The sequence below is a fragment of the Canis lupus genome, chromosome 30, assembly GCF_003254725.2.
Source record: "Canis lupus dingo isolate Sandy chromosome 30, ASM325472v2, whole genome shotgun sequence".
Lineage (NCBI taxonomy): Eukaryota > Metazoa > Chordata > Mammalia > Carnivora > Canidae > Canis > Canis lupus.
The window spans coordinates 33591670-33615779 of NC_064272.1; the positions used below are offsets into that span (position 1 = coordinate 33591670).

A 24110-nucleotide genomic window follows, 5' to 3' on the forward strand; every position below is an offset into this window, starting at 1 on the left:
ATAATACCTAGTTTATACTGGGGGATGAACTTGCCCATCAATGTTTGCTGGTATGCAGATGTTATTTCCCTTCTGTGTAAGGTACAAAAAACACAGCTGGTATCCCTGGTTCTCAGAATCCCATGGTCCAGCAAGCCTAAGCCTTTGCCCTTCAAACCTCCTCCCTGCCAGTCATTTGCAATCAGGCAGCAGCTTTGGTTTCTCATGACTGGTTTTCACACTACTAATTGTTCACCAAACATACTTGCTATTTTTTTTTTTTAAGATTTTATTTATTCATGAGAGACACAGAGGGGCAAGAGACACACAGGCAGTGGGAGAAGCAGGCTCCATGCAGGGAGCCCGATGTGAGACTCGATCCTGGGTCTCCGGGATCATGCCCTGGGCTGAAGGCGGCGCTAAACTGCTGAGCCACCGGGGCTGCCCCATACTTGCTATTTTGTTTAAAAAGTTCCATTGTTCCTAAGACTCTGTTCAACTCTCTTTTGGCCACTCAGGGCATACCCAGGTCCATGGCTGGCTCACCCTTCCCTTTTTAAGTATAATCTTGCATCAGCAAGGAGCCAGGATTAGGTGTAGGGGAGAATTTTAGGAACAGACTTGCTCACTAACAAACCATCTAAGAACAACAATTTTTAAAACAATCCATATTGTCACCGAATGTGTTGCACAATGGGATAAAAAAAAAAAGAAAATCCAAAGCTCCTGTCAACTGTTACACTTTTTTTTTCTTCTTTCTTCTAAAAATGAGAGAACTACACATGAAATTCTAAAACCACCTTTTGGAAAAGAAATACTCTAATTAAAGTGAAAGAATTCAAAATATTTATGCAACAAAACAACTTGGAATATTGCTACAAATTCAAATAAAGTATGTCAAATCCTTCCTCCCCGTAATTTGAAAGAACAGATACAGTAAAGTTCTGAGGGAACAGCGGGAGCCAGGTGTTCATTGGCTTGGTTGAATAGTGCTTTATAGTTTAGAAGTGATCTTGATGGTTTTCCCATTCTGAACTTTACCATGTCAGGAGAACTTAATTCACCCTGTTTGTACACCAGACTTGCTTGGAGAGTTTGGCTGCCTGCCAGGTTTGCGCAGCTAACGTAAGGCAAAGCTGGGCCTGCCACCTCGGTCGTCTCCAGTAGCTCTACCACCACACAGCGTCCCCTCCACATGCACTTTAAGGTACAGTGATGAGCCTTTTTCCTCTGTCCCCATAAAAGCCACGTCTCCATCTTCTTATCTTTGCAAACAAGACGGGATAATTCAACGTGAGGTAGACATGGGCCACTTTCAAGAGAGCTTTGGTATTTTTAGTCCTTCTGGAGCAGCCACGAGGTGGCCCTCAAAGTCGGATCACAGACAGCACACAGCATGCATCGGGAACCACGAACTGTTCAGGTCTGATGCAGCAATCTTCTGGAACACTTATACCAGGGCACGGGGTCAGGGGCCATGGTGAATTTTCACAGGAGTGCTCAAATAGTTACGGGCTTCCAAAGAGCCCTCCAATTTCTACTCAATTTAACCCACTGGAGCGTCCACTCCTCTGGTTCCTATACTTTGAGGGTTATTAGGACATCCAGTTACAATGGGGGAAAAAAAAGTGCATTTCACCTTCCCTATCTTTGCACTTGCTATTCCCCACTCTTCGCCAGGCCACCGACTACCTGTCCCAGTCAGTGCCATTCCTTCAAGCCTTAGGAAGCCCACCCCAGGCTGTCTTAAATCCTCCACCGAGAGGGCCCTGTCTTACCACTTCTTAAAGGAGATGTGTAATTAGGCGTTTGTCATTGTGCGGCATTTTCCTCCCTTATACAGTAAGCTTGGGGCTCGGGGCTGTGTCGCTCACCTATATCCTCAATACTTATCACGATGTCTGGCTCCTCCTTGGTGTTCAATGCGCATTCCTCACATTGTCCAGCCCTCTCCTTTTACACGGGAGGAAACCGGGGGCCCAGAGGGGAGGAGGGACTGCCCAGCAGCAGTGAATGGGACAGCAGAACTGGAACCCAGGTCCCTGGACCAGCAGATGCTGTTATCATTGTAGCAGGTCCTACAGGGGCACAAAACCAGGCCTGCCCGACACCGCAAGCTTGCTTGCTTGCTTCATTCATTCATTCACTCACTCACTCATTCATTCATTCATTCATTCATTCCGTTGCCACTTAGTACGCACCTTCTAGGTAGCCAGGTACAGGCGTGGGCGGTCAGGCCCTGAAGTGGGCACCCGCGGGACCCGGCTCCGTGAACGGAAGGCAGGTCCGTCCGGAGAGCTCCCCAGGGGAGGCCCGGGCCAGGCCTTAGCGCTGACCTGGAAACTCCCAGCCAGTGGGGCAGCAGAAGCAAAGGTGGGGCTCCCGGGAGCCTGCAAACTGCCTTCCGGACACAGTGACCGGTCACCCTCCCTGTCAACGTCCACGTCGTCTGGGATGACGGAGAAGGTGCACGAGCTCGGAGACGGAGGGCAGGCGGCCGAAGGGTCCTCTGCTCGCCTTGGCTTCACGTGGCGGAGGCGAGCAGGTCCTCCACCGGCCCGGGGCGGGGGGGGGACACGGAGCCCCGCGCTCGAGCTTTTATAGCTCGCCGCTGGCCAATCAACGTCCGCGCTGGGGGGTGGGCGGGGTGAGAGGCGGGGCTAAAAGCCGAGCGTGGCCGAGGGGAGCCGAACTTCTCAATTGCACCGAGGCCCGTTGACCACTAGGGTGCGCGCGGGGGCGCGGAGCCGTTTGCGCATGCTCCTCACCATCCATCCCGCTAGCGATAGCTCCCGAGTCCGGTGCAGGGGAGGGTCGGCGGCTCGGGCCCCGGGTAGTGAGCCGTCTCCGCCGGGAGACTCCAGCGCTCTCGCTAGCTAGCGGGATGGGATGGTGCATGTTTGCAAGCTGGGAATAACGACCCATTCCTGCCCCAGGGCTGGCTTCTGAAGGAAGGGGCTGGTTGGATATTGCAGGTTAGCATCACCTCCGCTAGTTCCCAGTTTTACTCTGGGGACGTGGGTGCTGCCTCTTCCCAGCACCTTCGTTTCCAGAAAGCGTTTTCGTCCGGAGAAAGAAGTGAGAAGCTTGGCTCTGCATTTGGCTGCTCATCATCCGGCTGAGTCCCCTGGGAAAAAAGCAAAACACCCAAAAGAAGCAAACAGCAACAAACGGCCCAGTTTCCTGGGCCCCTGCACAGGGCAGAGGAACCGAAACCTCTGTGTGTGTGTGTGGGGGGGGGGGGGTGGGGGGGGATGGGAACCTGCATTTGCACAAGCCCTCCAGGAGGCTCTGATGATCAGCTTTGGAAACTCCTGGTTTAGGGCAAACCCAGCATCTCACACGGTGCCTGACACAAGCACAAGGTGCATCATAAACATGGTCTGAAAGCATGACTGAATTAGTAACCGCCTTCAAATATTGAAGGAGGGTTTGACAGTTGGGTAATAAACCACGGGGACAACACTGGGAACATGGACTGCTGGTTGAAGTGTAAATTACTACCACTTCTTAAGGAGAGCGATTGGGTTCCATCTCTCCATTCTTGCATCCAAGAATTTCACTTGTAGAAACCCATGCAAAAATACACGTACAATCTCAATGAAGCATTTTTGTAAAAGAGAAGAAAATTGCAGGAGAGGAGGCTTTCATGTGGCTATTAACAGGAGCGCTGCTACCGAAAGATACCTAGAATAGCTTGTGAAGAGAAGCAAGTTGAAGATCAGTATACATAATATGACCCTAAGAGATTCACATGCATATGTTTGTACGTGTATAGGGGATTTCTGGAAGGATTCGAGGAAAAAAAAAAACTGGTAAAAGGTAAAAGATTACCTCTGAGGAGAAGAGTTGGAAAGGAGGGGAGTGAGATTTTTCCATTTCAGCTTATCCATTACATATTGCTTGGATTTTTAAAAACCACAACCATGTATTACTTTTAATAGCTTTTTTAAAAAAAATATTTATTTATTCGTGAGATACACAGAGAGGGAGAGAGGCAGAGACACAGGCAGAGGGAGAAGCAGGCTCCATGCAGGCAGGCCCACGCAGGGCTCGATTCCGGGTCTCCAGGATCAGATGACCTGGGCTGGAGGCGGCGCTAAACTGCTGAGCCACCAGGACTGCCCATACTTTTGATAGGTTTTAAGTCTGATTTAGTAATGGCATTGTGGTCTTTCTTGAGCACTGGTTAGCCGATTAAGGCAACTAATCTATTGTCACACCTCTGGGTCAGAAGATTGCAGCACTTGCTGTTAACCAGGAGGAATGGGATGGGGCACATTTGTAAATTAGGAATAATGACCTGTTCCTGCCACAGGGTTGTGTTTTGTTTTGCTTTTTGAGGGAGGGGGGACGGTTGGGGAGCAACAGTTAACACTAATTTTTTAAACAAGTGAAGGGGTGGACACCCGAGTGCCTCCGTCAGTTAAGCATCTGCCTTCAGCTCAGGTTGTGATCCCAGGGTCCTGGAATCAAGCCCTGCAGCTCACTCCCTGCTCCTTGGGGATCCTGCTTCTCCCTCTTTCTCTCTCTCTCTGTCTCTTCGTGAGTAAAATAAAAATAAAATCATTTTTAAAAAAGTGAAGGGGCTTCAATATAAAAGAATACAATGAACTTATTTTATGTAGCTCTGGAGGGAAGAACTCTGACCAGTTGGGAGACAGTTTTAGCTCAAAATAAGGAAAGTAAGGAAAAACCTTGCAGGCCATCAGCCTGAGGCTGGGATGGGGAATGCAATGTCTGCTTCTGGGAGGAGTGTGGACTAGATGCCTCTTGCGGCTCTGAGATACCACAGGTCTTTAAGGAGACGGGTTAAATGCTGTCACATTGCCTGGATTAACTCGAATCCCACCCTGCCACTGAACAGGGCTGTGTAATGTGAGGCTGGTCATCTAAATGCTTATGTGCCTCAGTTTCTTCATTTACACAATAGGGATAATGATGACACCTCCCTCATCGAGTTCTTGTAGAAATACATGATATGGCACATGTGAAACACTCAGCACAGGTCCTCTTCAAAAGTGTTTGTTAGTATTTCTTTAGCAGTTTTGCATGATGGATCGACAGTTAAGATTAAAAAGAGAATCACAGGAAACATTTCTACTATTGGAGGGATGATTTTATTTTTACACCCTGAAATATTTATGGAAACCACTAAATATGGGCTTTTGAGGATTAATGGATTTAGTAGACCAGTAGAATTGCGTGTATGCCGGATGGCTTTGCTTACAAATGGGAATTTTTGGAAGTTTGTTTTCCGGATGCTTCCTCAATGCTGCCCCATAGTGGCCAGTCATAGGCCCGGCTACTTAGACCGGCTACTCTGGCCTTTTTTACCGGAGCTCACCTGGCTGGGTGGTGTGTGTGAGTCAGGCAGGCTGGGGTGGTGGGCTGTGGGTGGGCCCAGGGGTGAGCAAGTCGGTCCACACCTTACAAAGGAAGGGCTTGTTTGTATGCCCACCAGTGACTCAGCCAAGAGGAAACCAAGTGCGCTTTATTTAATATGGTCATGCCTCCTGTGTAATTTACTTTGAACATTTGACTTTTCCTCTTAGCATGCTCAAGTTCATTTCTCATCAAAAAACAAAGAAGCAGCTTACTGAGCTGCTGTGCTATCTGGCGTGCCCTTGGCTTTCCTCCAAAGTTGTTGGAAGAAACAACCACATGAAAACCACTTCTGCTTTTGCCATAAAACTGGTGGAGGCTGTTTTGTTGTTACAAGGTCTCATGTGAAAATTCTTTTAAAATTTAGGGCCAAGAGAAAGTTTGTATCCTCTGAGGAATTGGTAGCCATACCTCTTTTATAATAATAATAAGAGCTCCATGACTTACCAGGCTTGCCTCTCGGCCTCAGCTACTTGAGAAACAGGGCCAGGCTGGATGCCTAATCTCAGCAGTTAAATTGACCCCAAATGGGTAATGTTTTCTCCTTGTTTTTTTTGGCACTAATTAAAAAAAATTTTTTTTTGTGGCTCTTCTAATGATTTTGCTGCATATTTGTACTTTGATCTACGCTCTCCTATTTGAAGAAGGAGGCAAGGAATCCATAAGTTAAATGAGAAGTGGAGTATTTGAGGTTTTTTTTTTTTTTGAAAAGATATTTGAGATGATTTTAAGTCAGCGGTTGCACTTGGGTTTTTGAAACTAACAAATTTATGGGTCAAAGTTTTCAGAATGTAATGTGTCTTTACTTGGAAAAATGAGAAGCTCATGTAAATAAGGCCATGAAGGAAGTGGTAACTTGTGGGCAAAAGATCAGCAGCTATTAAGGTTCATTTCCTTATCCACTACCACCAAGGATAATATTGAATCAGTGTTGACAATTAGAGATGGAAAGCTGGTAGCCTCTTTGGATCAAAAACATTTTTTTCCCCACTGCTGTCTGACATGCCTTTAGGAGGGCTTCGTGTCATTGTAATTGTGAATATTTTATTATTTTCTTAAAAGAGTGTATTTATTCATGAGAGACACAGAGAGAGGCAGAGACATAGGCAGGGGAAGAAGCAGGTTCCCTGCAGGGAGCCCGACGCCGGACTCCGTCCCAGGGCTGCGGGATCACGCCCTGAGCCAAAGGCAGACGCTCAACCACTGAGCCACTTTTTTTTTTTTTTACAGGTGCCCCTGTAATTGTGTCTAAATACAAAAACGGTTCAGGGAAGGTTAAGACATTAGTTCCTTGACACCTCTGAGCAAAGGAGATCCATCCCTAGCTTCTCTTTTCAGATGCAGTTTCTGCCTCCTTCCCAAGCAAGGTGGCTCCTTGCAAGATCAGAGGCTGGCTGTTGGGGAGGGAGGCCTGTGTGACATCAGATAAAGCCCCTGACCTCCCGACCCCGTGAAGATGTCTCTACAGCCTGTGCCAGTGAAGTCACCTACCAGCCCTCCGGGCGCGCCCAGCTCTTCGCTCTGCTTACTCTCAAGTAAAGCCTTCCTTTTGTTTACCCAGCAAAGATTCTTTTAAGACAGGCTAAGCACACGGTTTACTCTGCTAACAAGCTTTGGCATTTATTGTGAGGACCTGTGTTGACTTATTCTTGAGTCTTCATTGACATTCACTGGGAAATGTCAACGCAAACACAAGGAGACATCCTGGGAGCCTGCAGGCCTGACAAAGTGCTCCGGAAAGGGCCATCCTTCCTGTTTTGGTTAGAACCACCTTGAGAGTTAAAAAAAAAAAAAAATCACAATAATATACCCACCCTAAGAGATTTTAATGATCTTTTAGTTTTTAGGTTCAGTATCTGAACACTTTATGCTAAAGTTCTCTAGAAAGCTTCCTGTGTTGATTCTGGACGAGACTCGGTTTCCTGCCAGCCACTCGGTGGGCCTCCTGCCAAGTGCACAGTCCTGAGCATGCTGGGGACCATGGCACGGCTGCAGAGCACGTTTATTGTGGGTTCAAGTACAGCTCGGCCTCTAGGTGATTGCGTGATCTTGGGACAGTCATTTCTTCTCTCTGGCTCTCAGTTTTCTATCTGTAAGGTGAAGGGAAGTGGTCTACATACGCGTCTCTGCAGCTACACTGGGCCCCAGGCCTGAACACAGGCCCTGAGAAGGCTCAAAAATGTTTGTTTTGAATTACGGGATGAATAAGCTACACCAGCTGATCTCTTGGGTCTTGCTCTGACATCTTGTGCCTGAATGCCTCCAAAAGGCAGGCTCAGCTTGAGTCATAGTCTGACAAGATCTGCTAACAGGGTCACTGTAGACAACCACAAACCCCCAACGTCTGGATCGGGCTTTGTGGCTGCCAAGTGATCTCACCTGCCCCTGCCTCTCGTCTTCCCCGGCTCCCCATCCAAGCTGATGTTGTAAAGGAAACATCTTTTTAGGTGAGGGGACTGTGTATTTGGTTTGTCTTTGTTGCCTGGAAACTGTTGACATCCCGAGACATTCTGTTGCCTTCACTGGGTAATGAAAAATTGATGACTTTTTTCTCTGTCAACAAACTCGCAGCCTGTTCACCTTGGCTGGGAGCGGGTGGGAAGCTGGCTCCTTACTCGGCAGCTGTTTGCTCTCCTTCAAGCACTTGGGTTTGCTTGACTTAGAGGCGGGGGCGGGGGCCGGGTCAGGGGGCGGGGCCGAGGGGGGCGGGGCCGAGCCGGGGGACCCGGGGACTGCGGCTGTGTGTGGCCGCTAACCTGCAAAGAGCGGCTTGGCCGTCCTTCAGGCTCCTTCGGCTCCTGCAAATGCCTCTGCCCGCGGATCCGCCACAGCTCTGCCCTCTATGTGCCCCTGTGCGCCCCCCAGAGTCCTGGTCTGGTCTCCTCGGCCCCGGATCCTCCCTGTCCTCGAGGCCCTGGGGACGGCCTGCAATGCGCAACCACGCGCTTCCACTCCGCTGTTTCTCCTCCGGGCCGGGCCTTAGCCTTGCTGGGCGCCCCCACCCCCGCCCCCGCCTCCCCCCTACCGCTGTGCCCGTCCCCTGCCCCCTCTACACGGCAGTGCCCCGCCCCCTGCTCCCCACACCGCTGTGCCCTGCCCCCTGCCTCCCCCTACACGGCAGTGCCCCGCCCCCAGGCCTCCCCCCTACCGCTGTGCCCCGCCCCCTGCTCCCCCTACACGGCAGTGCCCCGCCCCCAGGCCTCCCCCCTACCGCTGTGCCCCGCCCCCTGCTCCCCCTACACGGCAGTGCCCCGCCCCCTGCCTCCCCCCTACCGCTGTGCCCCGCCCCCTGCTCCCCCTACACGGCAGTGCCCCGCCCCCAGGCCTCCCCCCTACCGCTGTGCCCCGCCCCCTGCCTCCCCCCTACCGCAGTGCCCCGCCCCCTGCCTCCCCCCTACCGCTGTGCCCTGCCCCCTGCCTCCCCCTACACGGCAGTGCCCCGCCCCCTGCCTCCCCCCTACCGCTGTGCCCCGCCCCCTGCCTCCCCCCTACCGCTGTGCCCTGCCCCCTGCCTCCCCCTACACGGCAGTGCCCCGCCCCCTGCCTCCCCCCTACCGCTGTGCCCCGCCCCCTGCCTCCCCCCTACCGCTGTGCCCTGCCCCCTGCCTCCCCCTACACGGCAGTGCCCCGCCCCCTGCCTCCCCCCTACCGCTGTGCCCCGCCCCCTGCCTCCCCCCTACCGCTGTGCCCGCCCCCTGCCCCCCTACACGGCAGTGCCCCGCCCCCTGCCTCCCCCTACCGCTGTGCCCCTCCCCGCCTCACCTCCACCGCTGTGCCCCGCCCCTCCCTGCCCCCCCCCCCCCCACCGAGCGCAGGCAGTAGATCTTCCAGAACAAGCACAGCATGTTAGATTGAGAAGGGACCTCGGATCCCCTCATTCTTAGTATTTGTGGAAGAGGAAGCCCAGAGTGGGGACGTGATGTGGCCATCCAGTGCGGACTAGGAACCAGGACACCCACCGCCCCTGCTCTCACATCAGGTTCCGACCCCCCCCCCCCCCCCCGCCCCCCAGCATCTTACTGTTTCTGTTTCCAGAGGCCTCCTTGGCTGGACAGCCTCGCCCTCCTGCTCATCTCTTACAGACGGGGAAGGCAGGGCCCTCCCATCTTTGGGACCCTGTCCCCGGGGCTCCCTCCCGCTGAAGCTGCTCCCTTTTTTCCAAGTGAGGTGCAGAGCTGCTCCCCGACTTAGCAGCAGCCCTGAGCCTCACATGGCTCAGGAATCCTTTTGCTCTCAGCTAGTCGCTGATCTTGGGCAGCCTTTGGCCCCGTGGCCCTTTGGCCCAGAGCCACTCAAACTGGGGTCCGGGGGCCCGTGCTGGCTCATAGACTATTGCGACCTCAGGGAAGGCACAGGAAATTCTTCCTGAGAACTTGAGAGTCCCATTTAGAAACCTTTATAGCAATTGGACTTGGCTGCACTTAGTACTCAAGCATTTCATTTTTTCCCCCTAATTCAGTTTTATTTCGTTTTACAAAAAGTCTTGGTCTGCGACAGACTGGAAGTTAAAGAACAATGACAACCTGGTCCACAACCTGGTCCTTCTTCACAGATGGCTTGGGAAGCACTGCTCCTGACCCCCCTTTGCCTGCCTGCACTGGGGTGCTCCCCAAACTGGGGAGCGGGGGAGAGGGAGGGCGGTGATGTTCTCTATTGGGGCAAGAGGGGGCGCCAGAGACATAGCTAATCTGTCCTCCCCAAGCGGGAACAGCTCATTCTGGGAGCATCCTCCATTTGACACCTTCTGGATGCGGGGACGCAGGCAGAAGGGAAGGCTTCTCTTCTTCTTGTCTTGCTTCAGCGGAGAGCAAAGTCCCCAGCAGGAACATGGAGCGAGGCTGTCCACATGGAGATGGCCCGAAAGTGAGGATTGCCGCCAGGGGCTTGCTTTCCCGGGGAAAGTGCAGCTCTATGGCTTGGGTGTGTAGCACGGGGCCCGGGGTCAGGCTACTGGGGTTCAAATCCCGTCTCCTCATAAATGTGAGGACTTGGGAAAGCCACTCAATCCACTCAATCTCTCGGAAAGCCCAGTTTCTTCAAGGCCATATTAATGGTTCCTACCCCACGGGGCTCTTGGGGGGCTAAAAAAGATAACGCACATGAAGCACTTAGGACTGTGCCTGGGCCATATGGACACCCAGTAAATGTGCTCACTAATGTGACAGTCCCTTCATGCTTGTTCTCTCAAAGTTCCTGTGAAGTTGGGGAACCCCCCTTCCCAGATGGGCAAACGGAGGGCAGCCGGACCCTTTCCCACCAGTCATCCAGACCCCTGGACCCTGTGACACCGTGAGATTTGGCTCAGGCCCCACCTCCTCCAGGAAGTCTGCCAAGATGGTTGCAAGCCTAGGAGTCTTCCCACTGTGGCATTATTCTTTTAATTACTATTTTTTTCTAATTTCATCCTCCTCCACATCTCTCGGTCCCATGCAGAGCCTGCACCTTTCATAGGGTATGAGGCATCTTGCCACTGCAAGGCACTGTGACATGGTGGTTATGAGCCAGGCTGCTTGGGTTGGAATCCTGGCTCCATATATTGGCAGCTGTGTGACTTTGGGCAACTTGCTCCACTCCTCTGAGCCTCGATTCCTTTACTCCACCTCATGTATTACTGTGATGATTGAGAGAGAGAACGCAGGGGAAGGCCAGGTGCCCACGAAACACCAGGAGATGAGGAAGCTGAGGCTCAGGAAGGGGACGGGCTCAATATGGGGGGCTGGACCCTAGCTGCGCCCCAACAGGGGAAGTAGGCACTTTTGTCTCCCGTTGGCTGATGAAGGAACTGAGACTCAGTTTACCCATGTCTGCCGGAATATGAAGAGCTGGAGTGAGGTTGCTGACCTCCAGTGTGTGGAGACCCCTTTTGCTTTGTGATGGGAGGGTGGCAAGCTAGAGGGGTTTGGGGCTCCTGGGCCGACCTCAGCACCCAGAAATAAACATGCATATTTTCTCTCTGCTTTGCTCCAAGCCCCAGCAGGACTGTTAGGATGATCGGGTGTTAGAGAGTGGGGCTCCCATCTGGGGACCCCTCCCAGTGTGTCTCTTAACCCGCAGCCCCTTTGGCGGTAAATGATCTTGCAGAGGAGAGTGGGAGTGAGCAGCAGAGGGCGCTGGGACACCAGAGGAGAGCCCAGGCTTCCCCTGGGGGGAGCAGACTCGGGTTCCCACTGCTCCAGAGCCAAGCTCAGGCTAAGGGTTGGAGCCCACCCCACCACTCACTCAGGCGAGGATCTTCAGCCAGAGAGCTGAGAACCCCAGGGGGCTCCAGAAACCAGGAAATATGGACAGGATGAGCACTGACTTTGGAGTTGGGGTGCTTGGCTTTGAAAGCCTGCTTAGCTCCTAGAGTTTGTGATCATGGGCAAGTCACTTAACCTCTTGGAGTCTCTGTGTCTGCATGGAAAAAACTTACTGTCTGTCTCATGGGGCTGTCAGGAGGATCACTGGTGCAGTGAGAAATGGTGCAGGTCCATTTCTCAGCCTGGTTCCTGGCACTCCAGAAGCACTCCAGGAAAGGCAGCTCTTACTGTTATTAAGACCCCCTGGTTCGTGGGGTAGTCCCAGAGAGGCGAGGGCCCTGCCTTCCCGGGTGTGGTGTCCTTGTGCTGCTCTGGCTCCCCTATGGCGCTCCTCCAGTGGGCTCAGCTTCTGGGACGTTGACCTATCTGCGCTCTTCTGCCCAAGCAAGCTGTTCACCTGTTGCCAGAAGCCTATGAAGCTCATTCAGGCCAATGTGCTCCTTGGGGGGCAGCGGGGAGCAGGAGGAGAGTGTGGTCCTGCCCTGCTGTGGACTCCCTGTAAGTGCCTCGCCCTCACTGGGCCTCCATCTCTCCAGCTGGAGGGGCTGCAGGAGAGAAGTGCAAGGCCTTTTTCAGTCTAGCATCAGCCATCCAGGACTGTGTCCCCATCTTGCAGACAAATTTATGTTTTAGCAGAGTCCTTTGCTGTGAAACCCAAGCGTAGCTTGAGGTGGGGAGTGGGTAGGCTCCCAGCTGAGGCCCATGGAGGACACAGCTTGTGGTGACTTCCCTCCACAAAGAGGTGACCTTGGCCTCCCTCACTGTCCGGCTTGCCCCTCTGGTGTCCCTTTACCCATGTGGTGCCCACTCAGGGCTCAAGGTCCCTACACCCCCCAGCTTGGTTTGCTCTTAGAGAAAGGGCCAGTAGGGTATAGTGGCCTCTAAGGTTTGAAGACTGGTAGGGTTGGTGCTGCCCATTCTGAGGATATTTTATTTGGCCAGGGGCAGATTTTTTTTTTTTAATCTAGAGAAATTTTTTAACCCTGTTTATGGAATCCTGACAAGAGGCTTTGAAGGGGAAAGGGTGTTGCCCCCCACCCCATTCGAATCACAGTAGTCTCCATTCCCTGGCCTTACTCTGTGAGGTGGGGCTACTGGGACAACTGGTTCAAAGGTCCATGGTGTACGGCAACTGAAGAAAAATAGATACATTGGATTTCATCAAAATTAAAAACTTCAGGGGTGCCTGGGTGGCTCAGTGGTTGAGCTTCTGCCCTTGGCTCAGGTGGTAATCCCCGGGGTCCTGGGGTCGAGTCCTGCATGGGGCTCCTCATGGGGAGCCTGCCTCTCCCTCTGTGTCTCTGCCTTTCTCTTTCTGTCTCTTATGAAAAAATAACACCTTTTTAAAAAAATAAAAAAACTTCAATGTTTTAGAAGGCACCATCAGGAAAATGCAAAGGCAATCCACAGAATGAGAGAAAAATGAGGAAATTATACATCTGATAAGGGACTTGTATCTGGAATATATAAAGAACTCTTATAATTCAACAAGAAGACAAGTGACCCAGTTAAGAAATGAGCAAAAGACTTGAACAGACATTTCTCAAAGAACATACACAAATAGCCAATAAGCACCCAGAAAGATGTCTTACATCATTGGTCATTGGGGAAATGTAAGCAAAAACCCCAATGGGACATTACCTCACACCTACGAGAGTGGCTCTTATCAAAAAGACTGTCAGTAACAATTCTTGGTGAGGATGTAGAGAAATTGGAACCTTCATACATTCCTGGTGGGATTTGAAAGTAATCACTCAAAACAAAAAAACAAAACAAAACAAAAAAAACAAAACCCATCAGGCAGTTCCTCAAAAATTTAAGTGTAGAGTTACCATATGACTCAGCAACAACTTGGTATATACCCAGGAACATTGAAAACGTATGTCCACACAAAAAATTATACACAAATGTTCACAGTAGCACTATATATAATAGTCAGCACTAGCCCTCATTCAGCTGCCCATCAACTGATGAACCAACCGATGAATTGTGGTATATCCATATAATGAAATATTATTCAGCCATTCAACGGAATGAGGTAGCGATCCTTGCTACAATACGGGTGAACTTTGAAAACATTGTTTTAAGAGCAAAAGCCAGACACAAAAGGCCACATGGTATGTGATTCCATTTATATGGAATGTCCAGAGTCTGCAGCTCCACAGAGTTGGAAGACATATGGGTGCTTTCCAGGGCTTGGGGGGGGGGAGGATGGGAGTGACTCTAAGGGGTACAAGGCTTCTCTTTGGAGTGATAAACTTGTTCTGGAATTAGTGGTGATGGTTGCACGACTTTGTGAATATACTAAAAATCACATTCAAAGGGTGATTTTTTTTTTAAAGATTTTATTTTTTCATTCACGAGAGACACAGAGAGGGGCAGAGACATAGGCAGAGGGAGAAGCAGGCTCCCTGCGGGGAGCCTGATGTGGGACTCAATCCCATGACCTGAGCCGAAGGCAGATGCTCAACCACTGAGCCACCCAGGTGCCCCTCAAAGGATGAATTTTATGGTATGTGAATATCCCAATTAAAAAATACCCATGGAAAGAATGGTGAGGTCCTCCCAACCGTCCCCAAGCCTCACCTACCCTAGTGCATTTGGCGACTGTGCTCTTTCCTGTCATTTCACCATGAAGGTAGAAAAGATCTAGGGGACACTCAAAATGTTGCTGGAAGGATATTCTGGTGGTCACAGTGTCGACAGGGGTGCCGCTGGCACTGGGGAGCCTGTGAGGAGCCAGGATGCTAGACATTTTGCAGTGCCTGGGAGCATCTCACGATGAAGAATTGTGTTGCATTCCATATGACTTTAGAGCATCTCTCAAGACATTGATGTAGATGATTATCTGAGCTAAAAACTAAACTCTGATTTACATAATAAACACCAAATATATTTGCGAGGCTGTAATATGCACTGTGTTTCCCTGGAATACTACTACCATGCAAATTGGGAAGATCTCACACTATCTCCTGCTTAATGTCAGTAATTTATCTCTGAAAATGAGCTGTTCTGTGAAAATGCTTCTGGGAACATCTTTCTTTTTCCTCTCCTTTCCTTCTGTTTGTGTTGTTTCTATTATTTCTATTATTTTAATTTTTTAATTTTTTTTGTTTCTATTATTTTTAAAGGGGGAAAATTTTACCTGTCAACTCCAATCCTAACCAATATCCTAGATCTAACTATCAAATTCAGTAAAATGCTTCTATATGTAAGAAACAATCATGTTAGGCTGTAGGATGCTTCAAGCTTGGCTTCCTGGTCACCCTATAATTAATATGGACAGTAACAATCAGTCGCCCCAACATAGGAATCTGGCCTCTCTTAGTGACAGTGACAGCCAGCAGGCACCACCCATTTCATTGCTCCTTTCATGTTTTTCAAAACACAACCCGATTTGGACCTTCTACGAATTGTATCTGGAGCGTCTTGATTCTTTTCCCAACCCCATTTTGTTAAAAAAATGTCAAATTGAGGGGCACCTCAGGGGCTCAGTCGGTTAAGCAGCTGCCTTCGGCTCAGGTCATGATTTCAGAGTTCTGAGATTGAATTCCACTGCATTGGGCTCCCTGCTGTGCCGGGAGTCTGCTTCTCCCTCCCCCTTTGCTCCTCACCCCCCTCACCCCCAACCCCCCCCGCCTTTATGCTTGCTCTCTCTCAAATAAATAAATGAAAGCTTTAAATAAATAAATAAAAATGTTGTATTGAATTTTGAAGACATACACGTATATCACCACCTCCCACCTTCCACAAATCCCAGTCAAAAAGCCTGGTATTAAAGATACATGGTATAAAGATGCTTTAAAGAAGTGACCTATAGGGAGAACGCTAACCGGGGAGAGTGTTAACTGTCTGGCAGAGCTGAACCTGATTTCCTCTGTGCCCTGGATGGAGCACGATCCTCTGGAGTCTGAAGGCCCTTGGAGAATGTCCATCCTTCCTGAGTTCACAGGGAAGAGACAACGAGGCCCGGGACTTGTGTAGGGTCACAAGGCAGAGCTTGGTTGGGAGCCCAGGCTCCTAGCGCCCAGGCAGTGGTTCTGGGCCCTATCGTGGGTCCTCAGGCTGCATTGGAGCGGCCCGTGAAGATACAGGACATCAGATAGGTTTGGTGGCTTGGTCACTTAGCCTTTGAGCAAGGAACTTCCAAACAACAAGTCACTAATGGGTCACATTGTCCCTGCCATTGGAAAGTAGAGGTCAGGGCAGTCCTGGTGGCGCAGCGGTTTAGCAGTGCCTGCAGCCAGGATGTGATCCTGGAGACCCAGGATCGAGTCCCACATCGGGCTCCTTGCATGGAGCCTGCTTCTCCCTCTGCCTGTGTCTCTGCCTCTCTCTCTCTCTCTCTGTGTGTGTCTCTCATGAATAAATAAATAAATGAAATCTTAAAAAAAAAAAAAAGGAAAGTAGAGGTCAACACATTCTTGGGAAACATGCCGATTGGCTATTTACAGAACCCGGCATGGGGATGAGACTGGGTGTTCAAACGTGGTCAAGTCAGGGGTGTGGCAGCTGAGCAGAGAGGCTGGGGGTTTGGGACCCAGCGTCCCCAAAGCCCGTCTGTGCACATGTTGTTGGATGCAGGATGGATTGCCTCTGCTCTGTCCCCCAGGGCCTTCCACGAAGCCTCCTGAGGTAGGTCTCAGAATGGCCTGCTGGTGAAGAAGGGGTACCACGTGCTTAGCCCCTTCCAATCCAGGGTTGCCCGCGGGGTGTTCATGTCATGCTGCATTTGTGTTACACCAAGGGGCTTCCTGTGGGCATCTCGCCTCCCAGGCAGGGATTGGCGGTGGGGAGAGAGGGGAGGACCCAAATGGGACTTAGGCAGGTGCACTTTCACAAAACTGAGCAGAGCTGGGGTGCAACTGGTGACCGCGGGGCCAGCTGGGGTAAGAAATGCAGCAGAGGGGACTTGAAGTGGTGCCCCGAGGTGATGGGTATAAGCTGCTGAAAAGGGTGAGAGTGGGAGCCAATTAACAGTCGTGGGGGCCTGTGAATTCAGGCCCGTGCAAGGGGGGAGGTGTAAGGAGGAACTCACTTCAGTTCCTGAAAGGAGCCTTGTTCTGTCCTGCCCCGAGGCCCGTGCAGAGGCTGTTCCTTCGGCTTGGGTGCTCTTCCCCACCCCGCCTTCCTCGGCCACTTGGTTCTGCTCACCCTTCCGCTCTGATCCCAGACGGCGCTGCCCTAAGCTGGCACCTCTGTGGTTGGCTTGGAAGGAGCCTTACTGGAATGGTATCTTTGCAACACCATCGGTATTTAAAACATTGTATTGACTTGTGTGATTATTTCACGGGTGTTTCCTTTCCCGGACTGTCATCTTCAAGCAAGGCATCCTGGCATGCCTCGCAAGGACGAGGGTCGGGGCTTTTGCCAACCTGTTCCTGCAGGGCTGCTCCTTCCAAGCTTGCATTGCCCTACCTTCCCGGGGCTCTGTGCCTTGGCCTCTCTGTGCTCAGGCCAGTTTCCCTGCGGGGCCCTCTCCACATATCCCCAGGGCCATATCCTACTGACTTGGCCACGTTGGGCCAAGATGTGATCTCCTTCAGAGGGCTTCCTTACGTTACTGTCTCCGGGTTGGGGGAAAAAAAAAAGCCCCCCTCTCGCCCTGTCTCCCTCCCTCTTCCCTGCTGCTGCTCACCCCCCACCCCACCTCCGGCCTGCCTCCCATCATGCCCTCTCTGTCCCCAGCCCCGAGAGCTTGCTGCCAGCTTGTCTTCACTGCTGAATTCCACTGGGTGCTCCTTGAGGGCAGGCGACACGCCACATGCAATTCTGTGTCTTTTCCCATCCCCACTGCCATATCTGGCATGAACCCAGGTGACTCACAAGGCAGCCGGAGTCCCCGAGCCTGGGAAACCTGAAAGACCCAGACAGAAGCAACCCTCGTTTCAGCCCCCAGGGAACATGAAGCCTCTAAGATGCAAATTCCTGCACGTTGTCCCCCCACCCAGCTTAGGCTCCAGACTCCTGCCTCCGTGTGATCTACTTTTCCTCTCAGCTGTTCCCTTCTCTGTTCCCCGGAGCTGACCCAAACTTCAGGCGAGGTCTTTCTGTTTGGTCTCCCACTCCAAGGTCGCTGGGGCAGCAGGAACTTTCCTGAAGATACAGCCGGTGGTATCTCACCGTGCTCCTGGCAGTGAGAGCCTCAGTGAGGTGTCACCTTATGCATTTTACATTTTTATTTATTTTTTTAATAAGTTCTGCTAGCCTTCATGCTATTGGCGGCTCCCCTCCCACCCTCTGCCCTCTGGGCCCAGGCCCTTCCACTCCGGAGTAAACAAACCCGGTTACAGCCATTCCAGGCTGGCTGTGCAGGGGTCAAAGCCAGGTGGGTTCTCAGCAAACCAGGGGCTGGTCTGCCCCGAAGCCAGGCCTCAGCTGAAAGGGAGGCTTATGGGGGAGCCCAGAGGCCCCTCCATGGTCCTTCGGGGATTCTGAAAGATTCTGAAAGCCCTGTCTTGGTAAGTCTGGCCTCCCTGCCTCTCCCGCCCAAGGGGCCGTCTCTCTTCTGGAGTCAGCTCCAGCAGGGCCTGGCATGGCTTCATCCCGTGGCTTGGAGTCAGATCCCAAACAAACCGCCTTTCTGAGAGAGACAAATACCCTGGAACCCACTAATCTCCTTCTCTAGCGGCATCATGTTGCTCACTGTGATCTTAATCTCCCCTGGCAGGCTGTGCTGGAAAAAGTATCCAGGGGAAACCGGATCTTCCCGAGCAAAGCCAGGGCCGTCTCCCCTCCCACCCCCTTGCCCCACCGGGTGTGCCCCGCCAGGCAGGAGAGCGCCTCCCGGGGCCTGCACCCAGCCCCAGCCCAGCCCACAGCAGCCCAACGATGGGGCGCTCACGGGGGCCCGTGCTGTGCCTTCCCCTTAGTCTCTGGGCCCTGGGGCTCCGGGAAGGGTCTCCAGCTCACACCAGCTCTGTGGGGGAAGAGGATGTGTGCCGAGGAGGCAAGGACTGGGTTTTGGGAGCAGAGCAGCTGGGGTTGCACTCCCGCTCCGTCAACAGGGTAGGTCATCATGAACCTGGCTCTGTGACCTCTGGTGAGTCTTCCAACCATTCTGGGCCTCAGTGTGCGCCTCTGTAACCTGGGCATGATGACACTGCTGCAGCCTCACAAAGTATAAGTAAGAGCAGGTTTGGAAAACACTCTATGAACCTCAAGTAGCTGTTCCATTGCTGGTCGTTAATGGTCCCAACTCGCTGTGTGACCTTGGGAAAGTCACTTCCCTCTCTGGACCTCAGTTTCCTTTTTTTTTTTTTTTTCTTTTTAAAGATTTTGTTTATTTATTCATGAGAGACACACAGAGAGAGAGGCAGGGACATACGCAGAGGGAGAAGCAGGCTCCCTGCGGGGAGCCCGATACGGGACTCGATTCCAGGACCCTGGGATCACGCCCTGAGCCAAAGGGAGATGCTCAACCACTGAGCCACCCAGGTGTGCCTCAGTTTCCTGATGTATGAAGCTGAGCTCAAGGAGGGTCTTTCCCTTGGACTACACGGTAATGTAACTTTCATATCAACTTCATCAGGCCGTCACCTAATTAAGCTGTGACATATATAACAAAATTGTGCCCATTCTCATGAGCTATTAATATACAATGAAATGAATTTTGACAACATGTACATCACAATCACGATTCACGTCCATCTCCCTAGAAAGTTCTCTCACGCCCCTTGGCAGTCATCTGCCCTCTGCTCCTAGAGCTAGAGTGTCACATGATGGAATCCTACAGATAAACTCGGTCGCGTCTGGTTTCTTCCAGAAGTCAGTGTGATGTCTGTGAGATTCACGCAGGCCGTTGGGCGTATCTGTCGTCTGTGCCTTCGTAAGGCTGAAGAGTGTTGCACTGCAGGGATAGAACACAATTTGTTCCTGCACTCAACCTGCTGTTGGGCATGTGGGCTGTTTTTGGCTTTTTTCCAGTTTTTGGCGATTATGAATAAAGCTCCTATGAACATCCGTGTACAGGTTTTTGTTTGAACATCAGGCTTCATTTCTCCAGAGTAAATACCAGGGAGGGTGACTGCTGAGTCATGTGCTAAGTATGTGTTTAACTTTGTAAGAAACTGCCGCACTGTTTTCCGGAGTGGTTGGACCGCTCTGCATTCCCACCAGAAGTGCATGGGGCCTCCAGGTGCTCCCGCTGTGGACTCATTGATCCTGTCTGTCCGGGGTTCCTTCCTCCTACTGGCCTCTAGTCCCTGCCACTGCCCGGGGCCCACGGCAGGCCCATGCCTCCTGTCCTCCCCGCTCTCCCACCCTCTCTGACCCACACTCAGGCCTGGCTTAGGCCAACAGCCTGCGGGGAGGGGGTCCAGGGAGACAGGAACACTCCGGTTCCACTTTGTTAGGGGCTTGGCTGGAGATGGGATTTCAAATACAGCCTTTCAGCTCAGCGAAGCAGATAGATTGGAGCCTTTGAGAGTCACTGGCTTCTGCGGGGCCAAGAATTTTGTTTTGCTCACTTTAATGGTTCTTTTCTACTTATTCAGGTCTAGGCTCCTGTATCACCTTCTTGGAGAGGGCTTTCCTGGTCACCAGGCCCAGAACCAGATTTTGTGGGGCCTGCCCGAAGCGTATTTAATTTTTGGGACAGTGCTCTTTAGGGAAAAGAATCTGTGGTTGAGGATGCACAATTTGGTAGGGAGGTACTTAGAATGGGAACAAGAATGGACCTGACTATGCAAAAAGCCTTGAAGCTTAAGCCTTATTATAAACTTGGGGTAAGTCCATTTCTATCTTTCCCACTAAATGAAACAGATACTGTCTCTCTGGTCTACCTCGTGCCTTGGTTTCTTTTCCTTGACTGTGTCAATGATGTCACATTCTTTCTCTCTCTTCGTTCACGGTTTTTTCCCACTGGAATGCAGTCTCTCTGACGTTGAGGGGGGTGTTGATTCACAGCTGTATCCCCAGCACGCAGAACAGTACCTGGTACACAATGAAAACTCAGTAAGTATTGACCAAACAGAGAAATAAAAGCTTTCCCAGGGCCACTGGCTTTCTACTTGTGTGAGATGGAGTTTTATTTTTATTTTATTTTATTATTTTTTGAGATGGAGTTTTAAAAGTGAATCATCATGTAGAAAAATAGGAGACTCATATTGAGGATGCACAGAAATGACAAAGGCCCCTTGCTCTAACATTTACTGAGCACCTGCTACTGGCCACTTTCTACACATTGTTATCTTAAGGACTCTCAGCAACCCTCGAGAATGGAGGTGGACACTGTTATCCCCATTTTGCAAGAAACTGAGGTACAGTAGGCTGAGGTCATCTGACTAAGCATCACATTGCCAGTGAAGAGGCAGCTGGGATGCCCACCTATGTTTGTCCTTTCTCCTGCTCCACAGTCCCTTTGGGCAAGGCCCGTCTCCAACCTCTGAGCCCCCTCAGGAGGGAGGGGTCTCCAAGTGTCAAGTCCTCAGAGCTGAACCCAGGCGGAGCAAGGTTCCAGGCTCTGGGGAGAGAAAAGAGAAGCTCAGTGCACCTGCCAAGCAATTGCCCTGCCCTCGGCAGCTCGGACATGTCAGCCTGGAATGGCACCATGTTTGCTGTTAAACAAAGGCACGGGGACAGGGCCCCAAAGGGCATGCGTTGTGATTTAAAGAAGAGAGTCCTGGGAGCCCAGAAATACTTCCTGCCCCAGATCACAGAAATTCCACCTATTCCCACCTTTGGGATCTTGGGTGAGCAGCTGTACCCGTCTGTGTCAACGTGTCCTCCTTCCCTCCCGTAGACCTGGGTGCGAAACTCTTCCCAGCTTGACATGAGGATTAATTAAAGTTATGGCATATGAAAGCATTGAACACCTGTGAATTTGCTCCCCACCCTGGCTTTTATTAAAAGATCTTGAGCTTCTGGCTAATGTCAGTCTGGTAATTCTTCGTTGCCCCTGCTGGGAACACTGACATTGGCCCAAGCTCACCATCAGGCGTCATCGTCATCTCAGGGTCATTGTTTCGGTCACAAGCAGCCTTTTATTTAGCATCTACTGTGTGCCAGGCACTACGCATCCATCATCTCTCTCTTTCTCCAGAACCCTGCAAAGCTAAGTTTCTTATTCCCATTTTGCTGACAGAGACACAGAGGCTCCTCGGATAGCAAGCATTGCAGCTGAGATGTAGAGCATGGGTCTTGCTTCACTTCCCAGGTCACTTCTCTCCTGTCTTTCTTCCTACTCTTGACTCTAACCCCAAAGTGTTATGTGAGTTTACTTGGAAATCACCTAATATTTGCTTATTGAGGGCCCACTCTCACCGTGTGGGGCAGGGGCCACACCAGGACCCAGAGACAGGCTGGCCTCATCCTTGCCTTCAAGGAGCCCTGAGGGTAGCTGAGGACACAGACTGGGGGGGAAGGGAGGGATTCTGAGATCCTGCGGCCAGTGGGTTGGTTGCAATGCTGTGGGGGACCCGCTCATGCTGGGGAGGCAGAGAGCCCAGCAAGGTCAGTGACCCACACGAGACCCAGGGGCACACAGCCAGTGTTGTGTGACTGTGATTGTGTGTACACGCACCAGTGTGATGTACTCATGACCAAGAGTGACAAGATGGACTTGTTGCCTCAATTCATGGGGTATGCAGTGCCCCCGACTGTACTGAGTCTCAATTTCCACTTCAAAGGAAGCACTTTTAATTCATCTTTCAAATGAGAGCTTTTTTAAAAAATTTTTTATTTATTTATTCATGAGAGACACAGAGAGAGAGAGTCAGAGACACAGGCAGAGGGCAAAGCAGGCTCCCCATGGGGAGCCTGATGCGGGACTCGATCCCAGGACCCCGGGATCATGACCTGAGTCTAAGGTAGACGTTCAACCACTGAGCCACCCAGGTGCCCCAGCTTTTTATTTTTTAATTGAGCTGCCATTGACATACATTATATTAGTTTCAGGTGTACAGCGTGATTTAATATTTGTATATGTTGCAAAATGATCACAATAAGTAGTTCACCATACGTTTATAGGATTTCTTTTTCTTATGATGAGAACTTTGAAGATTTACTCTCTTATCAACTTTCAAACGTGCCATCTGATGTTATTAGTGTAGTTGCCATGCTGTACATTACGTGCTGTTTTATAGCTTAAAGTTTGAACCTTTGACCCCCTTGACCCACTTAGCTCCCCATGTCCTACCCCCTGCCCCTGGTAACCACCAATCTGTTCTCTGTATCTGTGAGCTTCATTTTTATTTATCAATTTTTTTAATAAATGAGAGCTTTGATGTAAGCATGGGGCTCTCGGCGGGAGCTTGTTGATAGCAATTTGGCATTAAAAAAAATTTAACCAAGAGATGAAATGTTTACAATGAAAGTCTTTTTTTAAAAAAAAACAACTTTTTTTTTTTTTTTTTGAGAGTGAGCAAGAGTGGGGGAAGGGCAGAGGGAGAAGCAAACTCCCTGCCAATCAGGGAGCCAGGCAGGTGGGACTTGATCCCATGACTCTGGGATCATGACCTGAACCAAAAGCAGATGCTTAACCAACTGAGCCACCCAGGCATCCCACAATGGAAGTCCTTTTGATACTTATTTAAGAAGCAGACTTCTAAAAGTATGCATATAGTTTTAACTTTTTGTTATGGAATTTGAAAAACATACATTAAAAATAGAGAAAATAGTATAATGAACCCCCTGTGTATCCAGAACCTAACTTCAACGGTTATTAGCATTTGGTCATTTCTTGAATAATTGGATTCTTGGGGTGCTTGGGTGGCTCAGTCCGTTAAGCATCTGACTTGATTTTCAGATCAGGTCATGATCTCAGGATCTCGAGTTCAAGCCCCATGTCAGTTCCATGCTCAGCAGGGACTCTATTTGAGTTCTTTTTTTCCTCCTCCCCTCCCTGCTCAAATAAATAATTCTTAAAAAAAAAAAAAAAGGATCCTTGATGAGTGAAATACATTAGAATTTTGCAAAACATTTAATGTGATTCATTGAATGCCTATTGTTTTTCTCTGATGAAAGAAGTAAGCACAATTTAAAAATATATCCTGTGTTTGTTGAAGAGGTTATAAAAACATGTGCGTCCTCCCCGCCTATGGAGCTCTAAGGGTGCCTGGTAGAGAATTCAGATTCCTAGGCTGTAGAGAGTCTGGGCAGGGAAACATCTCACTGGTCTGTCTCTCGCAGACCTGACATCCTGTGGTTTTCTTATCTGCAGAGAGAAAAAGCCCATTTATAACTTTTCTACTCGGGTCTTAAATGTGGTGGCAAACATTCAGGAATGTGTTTGCTTGGAGATCCTAGCCCTGGGAGATTCACTTAGAAAACAAGGCCTCCTTGTCTCCTGTTCTGACTTCTGGGACATACTTTAATGAATTGCCCTCAAACCCAAATTGGCTCCAGCCTAACCCACAAACAGCTGTTGTACCCTGAGGAAAAAGCCTAAACCTGAGGGTGGGAAAAGTAAACCTTAGCTCTGCACCCATTAGCTGTGTGGTCTTGAGA

The 24110-nt window shown here is 50.7% G+C and overlaps 2 long non-coding RNA genes across 3 annotated transcripts; both read right to left on the reverse strand.

Annotated features, from left to right (window-relative positions):
- Positions 1 to 802: 802 nt before the first annotated feature.
- On the reverse strand, positions 803 to 2567 carry LOC112675674 (uncharacterized). 2 transcript variants are annotated; one of them, XR_003145989.3, is made up of 2 exons: positions 2181 to 2567; positions 803 to 2057 (listed from the first exon to the last, which is right to left on the reverse strand). It is a non-coding gene; the product is annotated as an uncharacterized LOC112675674 (long non-coding RNA). The 2 variants fall into 2 exon arrangements; XR_004810839.2 differs by having other exon boundaries at positions 803 to 2079.
- Positions 2568 to 6958: 4391 nt separating this feature from the next.
- LOC125754018 (uncharacterized) lies at positions 6959 to 8023 on the reverse strand. Its single transcript, XR_007407216.1, has 2 exons — positions 7744 to 8023; positions 6959 to 7135 (listed from the first exon to the last, which is right to left on the reverse strand). It is a non-coding gene; the product is annotated as an uncharacterized LOC125754018 (long non-coding RNA).
- Between the last annotated feature and the right edge of the window lie 16087 nt (positions 8024 to 24110).